This window comes from Bos javanicus, chromosome 17 (genome assembly GCF_032452875.1).
Source record: "Bos javanicus breed banteng chromosome 17, ARS-OSU_banteng_1.0, whole genome shotgun sequence".
Lineage (NCBI taxonomy): Eukaryota > Metazoa > Chordata > Mammalia > Artiodactyla > Bovidae > Bos > Bos javanicus.
The window spans coordinates 17,276,300-17,296,055 of record NC_083884.1 but is presented as its reverse complement, the minus strand read 5'-3'; the positions used below and the strand labels follow the sequence as shown (position 1 = coordinate 17,296,055).

General features: G+C 38.8%; 1 protein-coding gene and 1 pseudogene across 5 annotated transcripts in view; both read right to left on the bottom strand.

Annotated features, from left to right (window-relative positions):
* Positions 1–19,756, bottom strand: part of RNF150 (ring finger protein 150) — a 279,374-nt gene that overhangs the window by 184,222 nt on the left and 75,396 nt on the right. The gene's annotated exons all lie outside the window — the stretch shown is intronic.
* Positions 15,471–19,756, bottom strand: part of LOC133229244 (regulator of nonsense transcripts 3B-like) — a 35,993-nt pseudogene continuing 31,707 nt past the window's right edge.

The following is a 19,756-nucleotide window of genomic DNA, read 5'->3' as shown; positions in this document are numbered from 1 at the left end:
ACTCAAGAGGAAAATGGTAAAAATAAGAGCTTTTAGGACAACAGAATTAAGGGGAAAATGGAATGGAAGAGGGGGAAAAGGTTACAACAAACTATAAGAAGTAAAGGGTTAATTTCTAGTAAAATTAAAAAATGTTTAATGTTTTTATAAATATTAAGAAATTAAAAAATATTTTTAAATAAGACCACCAGTAAAACCCCAATGAATAAGTGGGTAAGCAATTCAAAAATTTAATGAAAGACGAAATACAGAAGGTAGGGAAAAAAACCCACAAAGTCATTGCTAATGATTAAAGAAATATAAAGGGAAGTATACCAGCAAATAGTCCAGGAAAACATTTTTTAATTAAAAAAAAAAATACTCTTCAGGGTTAGAGTGGAGAAAATAAACTCATTCATTGCTAATGACATTACAAATACCACCTATCTGGAGAAATATTTGCCCATGAGAAGACAATAAATATGTTCAGTGACTGCCCTGTTGTAAATTAATCTATGGTTATAATTTTAAAAAAGTGTATGACAATAAAAACTAACAGAAACAACTCCAGTGCCCATTAATGGGGAGAAGCCATGTACCTTAGAGGGCAATTAATACAACTGAATATGATGCTGTCAGTAGAAGGATAAATATGATTTTTAAAAATGTGGAAATTTACTAAATCGTTAGAAGTGGAAATATATATGCAACATACACATATAGTTATCCATACAATACTGAAGTTGTATAGAAATTACTTAAACTTTCTTTCCCTTTCTGTTTTTGTGAGATATAATTAACATATAGCACTGTATAAGTTTCAGGTGTACAGCATTATGATTTGACTTACATACATCATGAAATAAATAAATTCAGTGAACATCAATCATCTCATATAGATACAAAATAAAAGTAAAATGAAAAAAAAATTTGTCATGATAAGAGGATTTACTCTCTTAACAACTTTTATACATAACCTACAGCAACACAAATTATGTTTATCACATATCACGTTTACAGTTTATCACACTGTACATTATAACACTGATTTAACTTTCAACTGGAAGTTTGTACCGTGTGACTGTCTTCATCCAATCCTTCCTCCTACCACCTCCCACCTTGGGTAACCACAAATATGATCTCTTTTTCTATGAATTTGTTTATTTTTGAACTACAATTGGCCTACAACACTGTCTTAGCTCCTGGGGCACAATATAGTGATTTGGTATTTCTATACATTACAAACGGAGAAGGCAACGGCACCCCACTCCAGTACTCTTGCCTGGAAAATCCCATGGACGGAGGAGCCTTGTGGGCTGCAGTCCATGGCGTCGCTAAGAGTCGGACACGACTGAGCGACTTCACTTTCACTTTCCACTTTCATGCATTGGAGAAGGAAATGGCAACCCACTCCAGTGTTCTTGCCTGGAGAATCCTAGGGACGGGGGAGCCTGGTGGGCTGCCGTCTATGGGGTCGCACAGAGTCGGACACGACTGAGGCAACTCAGCAGCAGCAGCAGCTGCAACCTGGCCAGCAAATGATCACCACAATAAGTCTAGTTACCACTGGTCATCATACAAAGATGTTACATTATTACTGACTGTACTCCTTACACTGTACATTTCATACCCATGACTATTCTATAACTGGAAGCTTGCACCTCTTAATCTCCTTCATCTATTTTCTTATATCCTGTCCCTCTCTTCCCTCGAGGAACTACTTATTTATTCTCTGCATCTATGACTATTTCAGTATGTTTGTTCATTTGTTTTTTAAATTACACATATAAGTGAATTCATATAGTATTTGTCCTTCTCTGTTTGACTTATTTCACTTTAGCATAATACCTCTGGGTTCATCCATGTTGTTGCAGATAGCAAGAGGTCATTATTTTTTATGGCTGAGTAATATTCCATTGTGTGTATATGTGTATGTGTGTACACATGCGTGCATGCTTAGTTGCTCAGTCATGTCCACCTCTTTGTGACCCCATGGGCTGTGTAGCCAGGCTCCTCTGTCCATGGGGATTCTCTAGGCAAGAATAGTGGAGTGGGTGGCCATGTCTTCCTCCAGGGCATCTTCCCAACCCATGTCTCCCACATTGCAACCTAGGGATCAAACCCAGGTCTCCCGCATTGCCGGCAGATTCTTAACTGTCTGAACCACCAGGGAAGCCACACATGCAAAAACATATTTACACATATGTATTATACATATCTATTATATATATATATATATAAATATATATATATATATAAATACACACACACACAAGCATCTTGTTTATCCTATCATCTACTGATGGCCACTAAGGTTGTTTCCATATCTTGGCTATCATAAATAATGCTGCAATGAAGATAAAGGGGATTATCATTTTGAATTAGTGTTTTCCTTTTATTCAGATAAATACCCAATAGTAGGATTTCCTGGCGTGCTGCAGTCCATGGGGTCCCAAAGAGTTGGACATGACTGAGTGACTGAACTCAACTGAACTGAGTAGAACTGCTGGATCCTATGGTAGTTCTAGTTTCAATTTTGTGAGGAACTTCCATAGCATTTTTTCATAATGGTTACACCAATTTATATTTCCATCAACCGTGCATGAAGGTTCCCTTTTCTTCACAACCTCGCCAACAGTTCGGTTATTTTTTTTTTTTGTCTTTTTGTTAACAGCCATTCTGATAGATGAGAGGTGATATTTCATTTTGGTTCTGATGGGCATCTTCCTCATAATTAGTGATGTTGAGCAGCTTTTTATGTGCCTGTTGATCATCTGTATGTATCCTTTGGAGAAATGTCTACTGAGGACTTCTGTTCATTTTTTGAGTTGTTTTTTTATGTCATTAAACCCTCATCAGACATATCATTTGCAAGTATTTTCTCCCATTCAGTAGGCAAACTTTTCATTTTGTTGATAGTTTCCTTAGCTGTGCAAAAGCTTTTTAGTTTGATCTAGTCCCTTTTGCTCATTTTTGGTTTTGTTTACCCTGCCTAAGGAGACAGATCTGATTAAATATTGCCAAGACTGATGTCAGCGTACTGTCTATGTTTTCTTCTGGGCATTTCATGGTTTTAGGTCTTACCTTGAAGTCTTTAAACCATTTTGAGTTTATTTTTGTACAAAGTGTGAGAAAGTTACAAAAATTATTTTAAATTTATAAATACTGAATATTATGCTGCCATTAAAAAGATATATATACACACATAAGTGTATATAAAGAAATATGGAGAAGTATTTATAAAAATATTAAAAGTCAAAAGATATATATGTACACACATATATTTTAATATAATATATCATAATTATATACAAATTTGAAATAAAAATCAGAAAGTAGCACACAGAAATGAAACTGTAGCAGTTAGAATATTTAATTATGGATAAATATTTTTCTAGATACAATTTGATTTTTCCTATTTTTTATTATACAGGTAGATTCAAGAGAAAAAGTTCTTAAAACCCAGAGAAAAGCACGTTCCAATCAACCATACTCTAGATTATAACAAACCACCAAATAAATTGTGAGTTTATAGGCCTAGAAGTCTCAGGAAGGAGTTTGGTAAGTTTATAACTATGACAGACCATTGATATTTCACTATATAAAAAATCCATGTCAGTGAGAAAATATTCAAGACAACACTCAGCTCTTAAAGTTTTCCTTTCTCTCTAGAAATACATGACTAAAATTGATGAGTATAATATTTGATAGTGGTATATTTGATGTATGTGCAGAAAGTCGTTTCTTCTCACTGGCAATGAGCAAACTTACATGTGTAATAATTACAAATGTACACACACACACACATATACACATATGCACTGTACATTCACACACACATACACTCAGTGAATGACAGCCTTTTAAGGTAACTAAGCATCGTTAGGAGATGCAAGAGATGTGGGTTCAATCCCTGGGTTGAGAAGATCCTCCGGAGAAGGAAAGGGCAACCCACTCCAGTATTCTTGCCTGGAAAAACACCATGGACAGACCAGTCCATGGGGCTGTGAAGGGCTGGACACGACTGAGCGATAGCATGAGCACAAGCAAGCATTGTTAGATAATAGAGCGAATGTTTGGGAGAGATCTTCTGAAAGCAGCAGAGCTCCACGTCATGCCTCCCCCTGCTCCAGCCACTCGATTAGGACTGGCTTCTGGTACACTTGAACATGCCCTGTTCCTGGGCTTTCACTGTGCTGTTCTTCCTATCTAGAATGCCATTTTCCCCATATAGTCACAAGGCTCAGCCAGGGGTAATATGAAATATATTCAACAGCTGGCATACTTCTGGGAAATAACCAATTAGTCCAAACATCTGGCCAATCAGAAGGACGCTGGGTGTAGAATCCATAAGGCTATGCAGGGTCCTCATACCAACCTTTGTGCCCTCACTCCCTTCAGGTCTTGGCTCAAATAACACCTCTTGGAGACGTATTCCCTGACAGCCCTATATACAGGAGCATCCCAGTCATTATATCTCATGACCCTATCTTCTTTTTTTTTTTTCTATAGCACTCCTCATTACCTGTCAATATATATTATGTATTTATCTGTCAAACTTTGTATTGTCTGTATTTCTCCTATTATGTAAGTTCCAAGAGCAGGGACCTTGCCTGATCTCAAGGTTGCCTGTGACCTCCACTTGCTAACTCCAATAATCAATTCTTACTTCTCATTTTTGAGTTCTCATTAGCGATTGACCACTTTTTCTTTTTTGAACCCTCCTAAGCTCCAGGACATCAAGAGTGTTTAATTGTGTTTTATTTTTCTCTCTGCTCCTTCTCAGTCACCCTTCATCTCCCTGACCTCTAAGACTGGTTGGAACACTCCTGGCCTCAGACCTTCGTGTTCTCAGCAAGAACCATAGCTTTAAATAACGCTGTATGCTGATGACTGATTTCTACCTTCAGTCTGAACTTCAGACTCATCTATCCAGTTGCTTGCTTGTCATGTCCCCTGGATGTTAAACAGGCATCACAGACTTGTTTCAAATGGAACTCCTTGCATTACCATCCCCCAACCATGTTCCTCTTAAATCCTCCCTAGCTCAGTTAATATTAACGTTTCTGATTAGTCTGAAAAACTTCATCTCATCTTTGATGCTACTTTTTCCGTCATACCCCACCTCTGGCCTGTTAACAAAATGTGCTGATTTATCTTTCAAACGATACCCAGAATCTTATCTGTTCTCATCACCTCCATTTCCACTATGCTGGTCTGAGTTGACATGATATCTTACCATGCATTGTTGCAAAGGCCTCTTAACAGATTTCCCTGCTTCTTGCCTTGTTCTTTTCAATTTGTAACAGTACTAGATCCAGGATGCTTCTGTTTAAACGTGTGAGTGAGATCATGTCATTCCCTTACTGAAAACCAGCCCAGGGCTTCCAAGTCATGTAGATGTCATTAGACCTAAAGGTTCATTTTGTCCTGGTTCCTTGTTATCTCTCAGATCGCCTCGGTCACTGCTATACCAGCCACACTGGGCTCCCCTCTGCCAAGCAGACATGCACTCAGAGACTTTGCACATCTTTCCTCTACCTGGAATGGTCGTCCCAAGATACTCACCTGGGTGTCTCCTTCATATTACTTAAAGTCTCTTCCTTAGTGAAGTCTTACCCAGCCTGTCTACCTAAATTTAAACTTTCCCCAACTATTTCACTCATGTAACACTTCATTTGATTATATTTCCAATGCTCCTAGTTTCAAGCATTTTAATGGAAGATGAGGCTTGAGAAGAATGCACAGGCCAGATCACAAGAGCCCTGTGAGCCATGCAAAGCCTTGACCTTTTCCACAAGGCAGTGAGGCTGCAGCAAAGGCTGTTTAGTCAGAGACGTGATACCATCACAACTGTGTTTTAAAATCATTATTTTGGCAGTGCCAATTTTTTTTAATGAAGCATAGGGAATATCAAGCTCTGGTATCACAAGGAAACCAACAGAATTTTATTGAAGATTTCACACAAAGCTAAAGTCTTCCTTAGTCAAATACTTTCCATTTCTATTCATTGCTCTATGACAGCTTTATTCTTCAGTGATTATGTTCACTGAGTCCATTTCCTAGGGACTGATTAACTTCAAATTCTTGAGCCACTTGGGACTTCACATGAATGATTCCCCATAATACTCAAAGTTACAAAGATTAAACAGAAATCCCTAAATAAAGCAAGACTGTATATCAACAGGAAAATTTTTAAATATTAAGCAGAGGAAAAAAAGAAAAAAGTGAAACAATATCTTAACTGGTGAAAAAGAAAAGTATGATAAAATTCTAAGTGACATGAGCCCAACTGTGGCATGGTGGGAGGCAGCCTATTTCCCCTCTAAAGGAACAGATTCTACTCAACTCCAGCAAATTGTTGTCAAACCCTTCTATTTTTCAAAGAAAAGCCAAAATTCAGATGTTTATGTGAAAGCTCCCAAGGTTTGAAATACTGAAATGAAGTCAAACCTTCCCACAGTCACCTTCAACTCCAGCTGTGGCAATCTTTGCCATCTGATGGGTGATTTTTGGAGTCTGCAATACTCTAGGTCACTATGTACTTGCTTAGCAGTTCTGTGCCTCAGTTTCCTTACCTGTGAAACCTGGATAACTCCACAAATAAGACTGCAGTTAAGCACAAATTATATCCTAAGTAGAAAGTGTTTCCACTAGTGCATGTTCTATCGTTAAGTCCTCAAAAAAGTCACTATTCGCATGATCAGTTTGCCATTGGAAATAAACACTTGGCATCTGCCCACCTAGAAGTGACAACGTTTCTGGATCAACTGAGCACATTTTCTGATACACACTTGGTGGAGATCCCTCTTCTGAGGCCTGTGCAAATAGGCAAGGAAAATCAGAGTAAGTGAGCATTAAGTCAACTTGAGGACAGGCACCAATATTCATGAAATGGATATGAGGAAAAGTGAGTTGCTCAGTCATGTCTGACTCTTTGTGACTCTATGGACTGTAGCCCACCAGGCTCCTCTGTCCATGGAATTCCCCAGGTAAGAATACTAGAGTGGATTGCCATGCCTTCTTCCAGGGGATCTTCCTGATCCAGGGATCAAATCCATGTCTCTCAACGTTTCCTGCATTGGCAGGCCGGTTCTTTACCACTAGCGCCACCTGGGATGCCCAAAGTCCATACAGATGAGTCCATATAGGGTCCTTAGGAAAATGAATGTTTAGGCAGGTTTCAAACCGGGACCAGAGATGATGCTGAAACTGGTGGATACAATGGGAAAGAAAAGTAATGAGAAAGTGAAGGAAGATTTCATGGGTGTCATCCGAGTGTGTATGAGAAAGGCTGTCCCGACTAGAGAAGCTCTGGAAAGGGAAGAAGGGCCTCTGGCATTTGGCCATGAGGGCGGGCATGAGAAGAGAGTATCTGTCAACAGTGATAAAAATGAAAAAGAGAATGAGATAAATGACCCAGCCTCCTTTCCTCTGCTAAAGCCACCTCTTCAAAACATCTCTCCCTCCAAAGGGAGCAGTGTGGAAAATGTGGTCCCTGAAACTTCACACTGCAAGCCCTCTCTCCCCAGGCAGTAGGAAAACTCTGCAAGCACCTGGTCTGTGAGACAATTGAGATGTCCTATATTTATCTACACTTTCTTTTTTTTCTTCACGTTTGCTGTAAAAAAATCGCACGTTTGCTGTAAAAACCACATGATGACATTTAAGGGAAATATCTCAAATGAATAAAATTACCTTTATTTCCCAAAGCTAACACAATTCTCTGTTTTACATTTTTCTGTCTAATTTTTGTCTGTAAGTCTACTGCTCTGTCAAATTATAATCATTGTGAATATTTAATTCAATCGTCTATTTTGTGCATTTACCACATAACTAAGTGTCCCTTGAATTTCTACAGTCAGCATTATGACTTCAATGTCTGCATAATAGTTCATCAAGTCAATGCCCCCTAATTTGCTAAAATATCAGGCATTTAAATACTGTCTATTCTTTTCTGTTAAAGAAAATGCTATAATACCCATCATTTTGTATAGCTTTGTGCTTTTTAAAAATGCTGTTGGACAAATCCTCAGGATAAATTCAAAGGAGTGGGATGCTTGGGCCAAATGGTATGAACATTTTTTTTCTTATTATTAGTTTTAAACTTTTTATTTTGTGTTGGGATATAGCTGATTAACAATGTTGTTAATGGTTTCAGGTGAATAGTGAAGAGACTTAGCCATATACATACATGTATCCATTCTCCCCCAAACTCCCTTCCCATCCAGGCTGCCACGTAACACTGAGCAGAGTTCCATGTGCTATTCAGTACGTCCTTGTTGGTTATCCATTTAAAATAGAGCTGTGTATACACTACCATCTCCAACTTCCTAACTATCCTTTTCTCCCAACCTTATCCCCAGGCAACCATAAGTGGTGTGAACATTTTAATTTCCCCATGAGTATGGACGGATTGTAACTGGTAACTCTGACTGCATAACCAAAGACACATAGCCTGCAGTGTGATTTATGCCAACTCACGCTTCAGTCCTCAAAATGCTCTACAACCTCATAAGGGGCTGAACACATTAGATATGGGCCATTACTGAGCACAATTGAATGTCAAGTCATGCCTTTTTTTCCTCCTTAACTCCCCCAACAAAGTTAATGTGCTGATAGTAAAGACGTAAGTAACCACCTTCTCTCTTTGAATAAAATGCTCAGGAGAGATATAATAGTGAGTCTTCAAGCCTTGAAACCTAATAAACAAGAGTTATCCATTACTGAGAAATCTGAGTGAGGCCAAGCTCTGACTGTATTAGGCACTAATATAATAAAAGGATGAGGTGAGCGCACACATCAAATTGAAACTACAAATCACACAGAGTACTAGAGAAACTGTGATAATGAAGAACAAAATAGAGGTTAGAAAACCGGCGACATTTTATAAAACATCATTACTTTAAAATACACACGAAAAAGAAATGTCGAGGTTATTATTATTGAAGAGCACAATGAGAGTGAAACCACTCTGCCCATAGTTTTTAGTTAAGAAGTTAGTAATAAAAAAAGTGCTTTGGAAGGAGTAGTGATAGATTTTAATAAAGATGGAAGGCCGTGGGAAAAAAAGACTAAATCTAGAGGTTAAAGCATCTGCCTGCAATGCGGGAGACCTGGGTTCAATCCCTGGGTTGGGAAGATCCCCTGGAGAAGGAAATGGCAACCCACTCCAGTATTCTTGCCTGGAAAATCCCATGGACAGAGGAGCCTGGTGGGCTATAGTCCATGGGGTAGCAAAGAGTAGGACACGACTGAGCGACTTCACTTTCACTTTCAAGCTTCCATGAGGCAAGGTGAGATGAAGATTGGTTAGTCTTTTTGGCTAATCTCATTAGGAGGAAAGAACCAATTCTGGAAGTTCTGTAATTTCGCTTGACCATCTGGGGTAATAAAACACTACTTACTGCCAGGTGCCCAATGCCATTGGTGGGTGCTGGGCACACTGAGATCACGCCTCTAAGAGTGGCGATGTGCAAATCGCAGAATCAGAGCATGGTCAGCTCTGCTTCCCTTGGCTACCCACCCCATGGACCGATTAGAAAGCAGTCTCTTCAGTTATGCAGCAACCCCCAGGGAACGGTCAACTCAGCGGTGCCCTGCGTTGGCCAGCTCAGAGGCAGGGTGGCAGCCTGTCTCCATCTCAGGCAACACCACCAGCTCTGACTCAGGACACTGGGTTCTTGGTTTGATCTCAAACTACTTTCAAAGGACATTACATGTCAAGGGCAACATGATGCTACATAATTCCATTTCCAGGAGAGTGGTGGTTTAGATGTTCCGAGGGGCCTTTTCAAATTTGAAACAGTCAGCACAGAAAAGTTGTATTCCCTCTCTGAACTCATATGATGTAAGACAGACATCTGAGCTGAATAGTAAAAAAAAAACCCAGGGCTTGGAAAAGTGGTGTTTTCCTGAGAGCAAATGCTTATTGTCACGGCTATGGTGGGAGACTAGCATGTGAGGCAGTACCAAGGTGGCAGAGAAGAGCCAGAGGGCCCCTGATTAAGCCTGAGATGCTGGGCAGGGTCTAAAGTGGCCCTACATCAGCAAGTCCTGATGACAAACACAGAGAGTCTCTGGAGGAAAGGAACCTCAACTTAGACTTTCTAGTTTTTCACAGTTAACATCAATCAAATCTGAACTTCATCATGAATAAGAAGCAGAAATAACAAACAACAGAGTTAGACAACAAGCACTTCATATGTTGGAATAAAAAATAAGTAAGGAATGGTTAAAAAATAAAAAAGCGATTTCCCCAAATAAGCAAGCAATCGGAGATAAAAAGTGATCAGGGGACTGAAAATTGCAACTGTTGGAAAGAAGATGAACTCCTGAAATAAAAGTACTTTGCTGGGTCATGAAGATCCCCCGGACGAGGAAATGGCAACCCACTCCAATAGTCTTGCCTGGAGAATCCCATGGACAGAATTTCTGCCTGGCGGGCTACAGTCCACAGGGTCTCAAAGAGTTGGACACGGCTGAGTGGCTGAAGACGCACACACCGACAAACACAGAATAAGTAAACAGAATGATGGGTCAGAAGAAATTACTGACAATGCAGCACAGAAACCTGGAGACAGAAAATACGCTAAAGAAGTTATGAGATGTGGAAGACAAAGAATAAGACGGTCTAACGTATATCTAATGAGAGCCTCAAAATGAACCATTGGACACAAGAGAGGCTGTATTTAAAGGTACAATGTCTGAGGATTTTCCCAAAGTGCTTAAAAAATCCAGAGATACAGGAAGTACACTTTAAAAAGAATGACTCAAGAGTTCATACTTCAAAAAAATGTCTTACCCCCTGCATAGTGGCACATTTTAAAGAAAAGGTGTTGCACCTTAGGTCAGCATTTACTAAACGGTCAGGAAGTGGTCTAAGCACTAATTTGCCAGAGAAGTTCATTATAATTAAGGTGTTCCTCTCTTATACTATGTAATTGTTGGCCCTAAATTTTGCATATTTTTTTTTCTTGAGTCATATCTGAAAGGCAAGGTAGTATACTGCTATTTTAAAATATCCTATTATTCATATAAGGCTTTTGATAAAGAGGGGAATCTTTTTACAAAACCAAATATTAGGAAACTGTGATTCTTCCTTCACACACTACATTTTCTAGAAACAGGATGTAAACACATATTGTGAAAACGGCTATTTTTACATTGCTGTTAACATAAACTTCAAAATAAAACCTAAACACCTGCTCAGGCCCTTAAAATTAGAAGGATGTGGGCTGGTGAGAGAAACGGCTGAATAGTCAGTACTGATCTCCCAAGCACTTTTTAAACTTGTCAGAGTCTTAGGCTGCTCCTCAGCTCCTTTCTCCTCTGCCGGAGGCCCTTTGTAAGCAAATTTTAAAGACAAGCAGCAGAAGGAGAAACAAATAATCTTTGCATTCCTCTCTTCCTCTGCACCTAATCTTCACCTCTTTCTTTAGTAGTCAAAGAAATGAGGAAGGGAAAAAAAACCTCTCCTTCTCCTCAGCTCCCGCCCCTGCCATCAAAGCTCCCAGGTCTCAGAAGATAGAGGACCAGGGCCTATGAAGGCTCCCCTGGTGGTCGGGTGGTTAAAAAGCAGTCTTCTAATGCAGGGGTTGTGGGTTTGATCCCTGGTCAGGGAACTAAGATTCCACATGCTGAGGGCAACTAAGCCCGTGTGCCACAACTAGAGGAGCCTGCCTAACAAAGTGAAGACCCAGCACAGCCAGAACAAAAAGAAAAGACTTCTTGGCTTTCTTTCCTTTCCCTAGTCTTCATATATCTTTGCATACCTTTGAATATCGCAGAACACAGGCCCCAGGGCCCAGAATTTAAGAAGAAAATCTACCTATATAGAAGGCATAAATGTATTTTCAAAAAAAAATACACGATTCACAACAGTAAGCGTGCGTGCATGCTTGACTCTTTGCGACCCCATGGATTGCAGCCCGCCAGGCTGCTCTGTTCATTCGATTCTCCAGCCAAGAATACTGGAGTGGGTTTAAGATAGGCATTCAATAAATGCTAATTCATACTTTTAAAGATTATATTTATATAATTATAAGTTTTATCTCAATTATGTTTTACACAATTAAAATTAAAGAATCAGACATGACAGAGCGACTTTCACTTTCACTTTTGCATTATACATAAATATAACTTTACAATAATTTAGATAAAGTCTTCACTTTCACTTTTCACTTTCATGCATTGGAGGAGGAAATGGCAACCCACTCCAGTATTCTTGCCTGGAGAATCCCAGGGACAGAGGAGCCTAGTGGGCTGCCGTCTATGGGGTCACACAGAGTTGGACACGACTGAAGCAACTTACCAGCAGCAGCAGCAGAAGGATATAACCAAAAAGGTTCACAGTGGTTACTTCTGAGTAGGAAGGTTAGAGATTGATTCCTTTTTCCTCATTTTACTTATCTGAATTGATTCCATTTGTCTGCAATTAATATGTATTACCAATGATTATAAAAAAAACTCATTAGAAACCACTTGTTGAATAATTGAAACAACTATCATTTTTGTATGGTTATCCCAAATATAAAGACATTGAAAAATATTATGCTTCCTTATGTGACTAAGCTATCTTAGCTTTTATAAACATGCCCAGTATTCTGAAATATTCTTTGCAAAATTACTTTTTTGAAAAACATTATTCTTACAAAAAGACAGTGAAATTTCTTTGGCCAACTTGTGTTTGCTCATTTCAAATCCTTACTGGCTCTAGAGAAAAAGTAACTGAGTGGGTGTTCCTTAAGTTTCAATACATTTGATGGTGTTGCTGTTAGGCTCTTTATCAGAGCATCAGCAAAAATCATTTTGTTTGCCAACATGAAATTTATAGTTTAAATAAATTTCTTTTCCATGCAGGAAAGAAACCCAACATATCACAACCACTGATGTAGGTGTCAAAATTAAGTAGAGATGAAGGGAATACACTGTCCAGTTGAAGGCTCTCAGAGCCAGAATGGGTTATTTAATTTGACAATAATATGGGATTAGGTATCTCAACCATTCAGATTCCCCAATTGGGTCTTTCTAGCTATACAGCCATGACGATGGTAACAGAAGCAAGTAATTATAGTTGGTAATTAAGAATAACAAGGGGACAAATGATTGAAAATAGATACTGAAAAATCATTCTATTTGGTTTTGGAATGAAGTTGTGATTCATTTGGCAAATTTGTTCTCCTTATTCCAGGAGTAAGCAGTTCACTCACGTGCAGAGAAATCAAAGACACTGGTCAGTATTCAATTTCTCTCTTTAATCCCATAAGGTAAATAATTCACATTAAGGTAACTAGGAGCACAATGCTTTGTTTGCTTTTTTATGGATGAGCTTTGACACTGGAAAAGAGCCCAGAGAAACAGTCTGCCTGATGAATACATCTCTGGTTCTTTAAAACAGAACGTGCGCACATGCTCAGTTGTGTCAGATTCTTTTGTGATCGCACGGACTATAGCCCAACAGGTTTCTCTGTCCATGGGATCTCCCAGGCAAGAGTACTGGAGTGGGTTGCCATTTCCTACTTTATGGGATCTTCCTGACCCAGGGATCAAACTTGTGTCTCCTGCATCTCCTTCATTGGTAGGTGGATTCTTTACCACTAGCACCACCTGGGAAGCCCCCACAAACACCCTGCTGGACAATCAATGAGCAGCTACAGCCCTCCACCCTGACTCTTCACATGCACCCTTTACTGTTGACCTGCCCCATTGCCTCCCAGGGGACTTCCCTGTGTCCTGGTAACTACTCACCCCTAACACATGCATTGACACGCCCGCAACAGAGCCCAAGCCCAAGTGTTCTGGTATATGCCCTCTTCTGCTTCACAAACAAATCTGGCAAGAGTTCAAAACCCCACTCTGGGCATCTTGCCTGTCAACAAGACCAAAAATCCCTTTGCTCTGAAAGCAGTGAGCATGAAGACTCAACTTCACTGTGTAGGCCATAATAACTCCAAATAATTCCAAGTGATTCCTCCTAATTAAACTCAACATCACCTACCCTTTGATACAACTGAAATAATTCACTTTAAGCAACAACAGGAAGCCATGGCAGTGATTCCATTAACCACCAGATGAAACAACTCTGTGCACGAAATCAATGGTACATCTCATCAATAAACTGTGTACACACGATTGGTATTCTGATCTTGATATCCCAAATGAATGTATTCCTATTAAGATGAATGAACATCTATTTTTCTACCTATGGAAGATGTGATCCTACTGGAAACTTTAATAACAGGCTTCTTATTATAAAATTACTACATATTCACTGTAAATGTTTGAGAAATATACAAAAGAGGAAGAAAGGGGAAAAAAGAAGTAGAGGGAAGAGGAGGAGGAGGAAAACTCTCAACCTAACCATCCACAGACAATACTGTGAATAGTTTGGTGGCTTTTAAGAATTGAGAATATAATATACTTTCTGATTTTTAGTCTGCCTTTCCCCACAAGATATGCTACTAACATATTCTGGTTAGTACATAATCCTTACAAAGCTCTGGGAGCAACAGGAGACAACATTTTGCCCTTACCCGGGATCTAGTGGATCGTTCTGCTCTCTCCACTTTAAACCCAGAATCTTCCTGTGGCTACAGTGTCTGCTCCACAGGTTCCATTCCTTCTGAGTTACCCTCTTTGTCACCAGAGCTTTCTTGGCCACCAACAAACCAGCCAGAGCACCATACATTTAGCCAAATAACTTATTCCTCAGCCTCCTCACCTGTATTCTATGATCCTTTGATCCCTTCTGGACACAAACTTCAATGACTTGGGTTTTGCTTCAGTTCCACAAAGTCTCAATATACAAGGTTAAAAAAGCTGACCAATCAATCATCAAATGGAGAGTTCTACTGCTGATCTGTGTTAACCATATAGTCATACATTTAAAACAACAAAATGTGCTTTCATCAGAAGATTAATGGTTTTATCCCAAGGCCCAATTTCCTGCATTTCTTTTTTGAATTCATCCTACTTGCAGTTTGATATTCTCTGCAGTAATTTTTTCCTAAGGTAAAATTTTTCATTGAGTATCATCAACTATTCACTAAGAATTTCAGTGAAATTTTAGATCTATTTGTATCAGCAAAGTAATTTGTAAAGTTGAGGTAATCTACCTGGAAATCTGAGATTTAAAGAATCTGGCTATTTTGGGAGAGTTTACAAGTTAAAAAACTTTATCTTTTATCTATGTATTCACATCTTAGAATGAAATACACAACTTTAACATCTTTAGTGTTCATATTTTTGGTTTCTAGTATTCTCTGCCAATTCTTTTAGGTTTCAAAGAAGAAAAGTATTTGATGAAAATTAAAATTTATAACAAAACTTATTTAATATAACAAAATTCTGAATATATGCTTTCTATGTGAAGAAGTAGCTCCATCTTGAGTTAATTGACTGTAAGAGGACAAAAGAAATAATCTAGACATAAAATCTTATTGAAGCTTCCACTGTATCATACATTATCTCAAAATGTATAATATCATACATTTTTTGAGTGATGTTGATATTTATTGATATCAATGCAAAATAAGCTAAGTTGCTATTTAACAGGAACAAATATTGGTGCAGGTTCCTTCCTGGAGAGGGTAGGCACTCAGCTCATGGGACCTAAGGTCAAACAAAGACTGGATCGTCAAGCATCAACTAAGGGTTAGACTGTACGAATATAAAAATTGCTAAAGGCAAAAGTAGATGTTTTTTAAAAAATTGTTTTACACTAATTTCACGTAAGCAAACAAAGAACTAAAGTGAAAGTGAAAGTCGCTCAGTCGTGTCCGACTCTTTACGACCCCAGGGACTGCACAATCCATGGAATTCTCTAGGCCAGAATACTGGAGTGGGTAGTGGTTCCTAAACTAGTCCTAAAACTTTAGGACATAAGCTATCAACATGACATGACTATTTAAATTTCTGGATAAGTGAAAATGTGTTATATCCTTCACTGTACTTGTATTACAATTACATGCTTCTTGCTTCTAAACTACACAAAGTCAACAGTTATCACCAACAATGACTATAACTGGATCCGAACGACACTTCACAGCGACTCTGCTCCACTGAAATTTAAGAAAATTCAATCCAGGATTAACAAAACCTTTTGATTTGAAAGCCAGTTCTCGTATCTTCTTCTCGTGTCATACCTAAATAAGTCCTCTTGTGACATTTCTTGCCTGAAACTACAATGCATGTCCTCTCCTCCTCAGCTTTGTCTGACACTTTGAATTTAATTTGTAGAAACTGTATAAAAAATGAAAATCGTACTTCCAATCTGAACCTGCTATCGGCTTCCTGCTTTGACGCAAAACATACTCCTTGGCAGTGTACCCCACCAGCCCAGCGACCCCCTTCCTCTCTCTCTATTCCTTTGCCCCGAAGGCACTTCTGGATTGCTTAATTCGTGCTCTTCCGCTGCCGAGACAGTCAGGACACCTAAGGCCATTTGGACTATCACTCCTCACTTCCTTCTTTTCTATGGCTAACACCCCTTTCCTGCTTTTTTCCTATGGCTGACTCTCCAGACTTGGTGCTGTCATCAGGCGGACAGAGTCGATTTTGGCTTCGAGCTCCTGGCTGGTAAAGCTGCATCGCCGGGCACTCCTTGTTTCTTATGTGAGCTCCCTTAACCACTTCTCTCTTTTCAGTCTTTTTCTGAGCTGCCTACTGGCTCTGTACTTTCAGGCTTCTTTCCTTTATCCGGAAGTGCTTCTTTCTCCTTCCTTTCTCTTGGCGCTCCTTCTGCCTGCGGTGCTCTTCTTCCCGCCGCTTCAGCCACTCTCTCTCCTGCAGGATGCGCTCTGGGTCTCGTTTGTAATCCCGCTCCTTCTCCCTGTATTCTCTGCCACCTCATCTTCAGGTCTCTCAGGCTTTCCATCTTTAAATTCACCCTCAGAACGCTTGCGCAATGTACAACTGCCCACTGGCTCTTTCATCACTCAGATTCTTTGTCCGATTTCTTGAGCTTTTCTCTTTTGTCCAGTTCTTTTTCCTTTCCTTTTTCTGGCTTCTTGAGCAGCTTAATCTTTGGTTCATCCTTTAATCTGTCCCTTTCTGGAACTCTATCTTCTTTGGCTTTTCTATATCTTTCTGTTTTTATTTCTCTTTCCACTTCCTCCTCTCTTCTTCTCTTTGCCTTTTTCTTTCCATTTCTCACCGTCTCCTTTCTTCTCCCTTTTCTTCTCTCATCTTCTGCTTGTTTTTCAGGAAGCTCAAAAGTGGAGTTGTCTTTTTGGCTATTAGTTCTCTATTTTTTGCTTCTATTTCCTCTAGTAGATGGAGTAGATGTCATTTTCTCATTATCTGCAGCATAGCTCTCCAAAAATTTTCTTTATTCTGGATCATTGGTAGTCCCAACTTTAGTATCTTTTTTCTTAGTCTTATTTTTTGCAGCTTTTTAAAAGGTGCAAATTCTACGATGCCAGGATATTCCTGACCTTTATTGTCAAGGAATACATAACCATCAAAACGATCCCTGAACAAAATAATGTCCTCTTGGTTTTTAAAGTTGATGTATGCTCTTGCATACACATGAGGATACAGACCAGTATCATTAGAAAAAAACTCAAAATAGTCATGCTCAGGCATAGGCTGACGATGTTCCTGAAGCTGCTCTTGGTCAAAGTGGGCGGTAATCTCTGAATTACCACCTGGGCGAGTCAAGAGGGTTACTCGCTTCTCCTTAGGCTTATGTTCCTTGTCTCTTTCATGGCTACAGCTTCACTCCTCACCGCGGTAGCTCGGCCTAAACCAATATCATACATCATTTTGAAAAATTCTATAATTAAGTTATAGAATCCAATAATTCTATGTTTTATTGAAAACACATTTATCTTCATGACAGAGAAAGCTGGCAATATATCGCTATTATATAAAATTTATTTTAGCTTAGGAGCTTCTATGGATTACGATAGAACACTGTTCATAATTACTACAGTTACTATGGATAACTGTCAACTATGTAATAGATGAACCTAGAAAAGAATACAGACATGAAGAGTAAAATATTAGCAGGAGGAGTGTGTGGCTTTTGGGCTTAAATTTGTCTTATGTGCTAACGTAAATTATATCAAGATAAAAGAAATCCAAAGGGAAAACAGAAGTGCTTCATATCACCTCCCCCACGCTGCTGCAGCATAGATGGACACTCACATAAGACCCCACAGAGATCTGCTGGACTAGACGTTCATCTTTTACGACTTCATAGAGGTTTCATTCGGAGAAGGCGATGGCACCCCACTCCAGTACTCTTGCCTGGAAAATCCCATGGATGGAGGAGCCTGGTAGGCTGCAGTCCACGGGGTCGCGAAGAGTCGGACACAACTGAGCGACTTCACTTCCACTTTTCACTTTCATGCATTGGAGAAGGAAATGGCAACCCACTCCAGTGTTCTTGCCTGGAGAATCCCAGGGACGGGGGAGCCTGGTGGGCTGCCGTCTATGGGGTCACACAGAGTCGGACACGACTGAAGTGACTTAGCAGCAGCAGCAGCAGAGGTTTCATTATTCTTTCTATACCATTTCAGAAAATGTATTTTGAGCTAGTGAGCCATCTGCTCACACTGTGGGGATAAATAAAATACACTCCTAAAGGATGCTTAGAAAAAAGAACTCACTATTTCCTCATTTTATATGGTAGCAAATGAAGTAAGTCTTTAAAATAATCAGACCAGTGGTATGCAGTATTTTAAATTTAGCCCAGTATGATTCACAATAAACAAAATGCAATATGACTCTTCCAGAAGATGGGAGAAGTAAACACAACACACATTAGTGAGAAAATGCCACTGTAAAGGAAATCTGACTTGTCTTAGAAAATTAAGTAGAGCATAAAAAATTTGATACAGCGAATCAAAGAAAAATGTCAATAAATTCTTACTATAGCTTCAAAGGGACACTGGCAAATGTAGGCTTACTTGGCCTAGACAGCACAGTGGGCACTACATGTGAAAAAATTCAAGAAATAAAAAATTCATAAAAATATAACACAAAGTATTTTATCATATTTTAAATGAATCATTAGCTACTCTGCTTATTCTAGCATATTCCACCTACATACAAAAGGATCTGAATTAAGCAGGTTCTACTTCAATTAAATAAATCACATTTCAAAAGTAAAGAAAACGTCTTCTCAAAGTATGTAGAGATTTTAAAATTTATCAAAGCATTTAAGAAAAGAGGCTCAATCAGATAACTATGAGCTGCAGAACTGTTATAAGCACACAAAATACTTTTATGAAATCACCTGTAACTGAGTTATCTTTTGATGTCCTAAGTTTGGAAGGTTTGAGAGACTTATTTTTATACTAGAGTAGAAAAACAAGCTTTTTTTTTTAAAGGGAACAAAGAAAATGGAATATATTATACCCAAGTAAAGTAAGATATAAAAAGGAAGTAAGAAAAACTGTAGTTAAATATTGGTTTTGAATGCATGGGATGATGAGTTTTCTTTTTGGGTTTTTGATGTGAAATTGATATTGTTTTAAGTTTCTTTGTATTATAAAAGAAACACACACACATATACACATGGTAAACATGTATATCAAACACCTGGGGCGCAAAATCCCCCATAATATCATACTTAGAAGCAGCACCTTTCAACAATATGGCATCCAGCCAGCTAACCTCAATCCTACACATTCTTTAGATAGCTGAGATTCTATTGTGTAGGCAATTTTGTATTTTTTTTTACAGATAATATTATATTTGTGTTTTAAAAATATTTGTAAAGAATATGAATAACATTCATTCACAAATTTATACATAGAAGCATTGTATT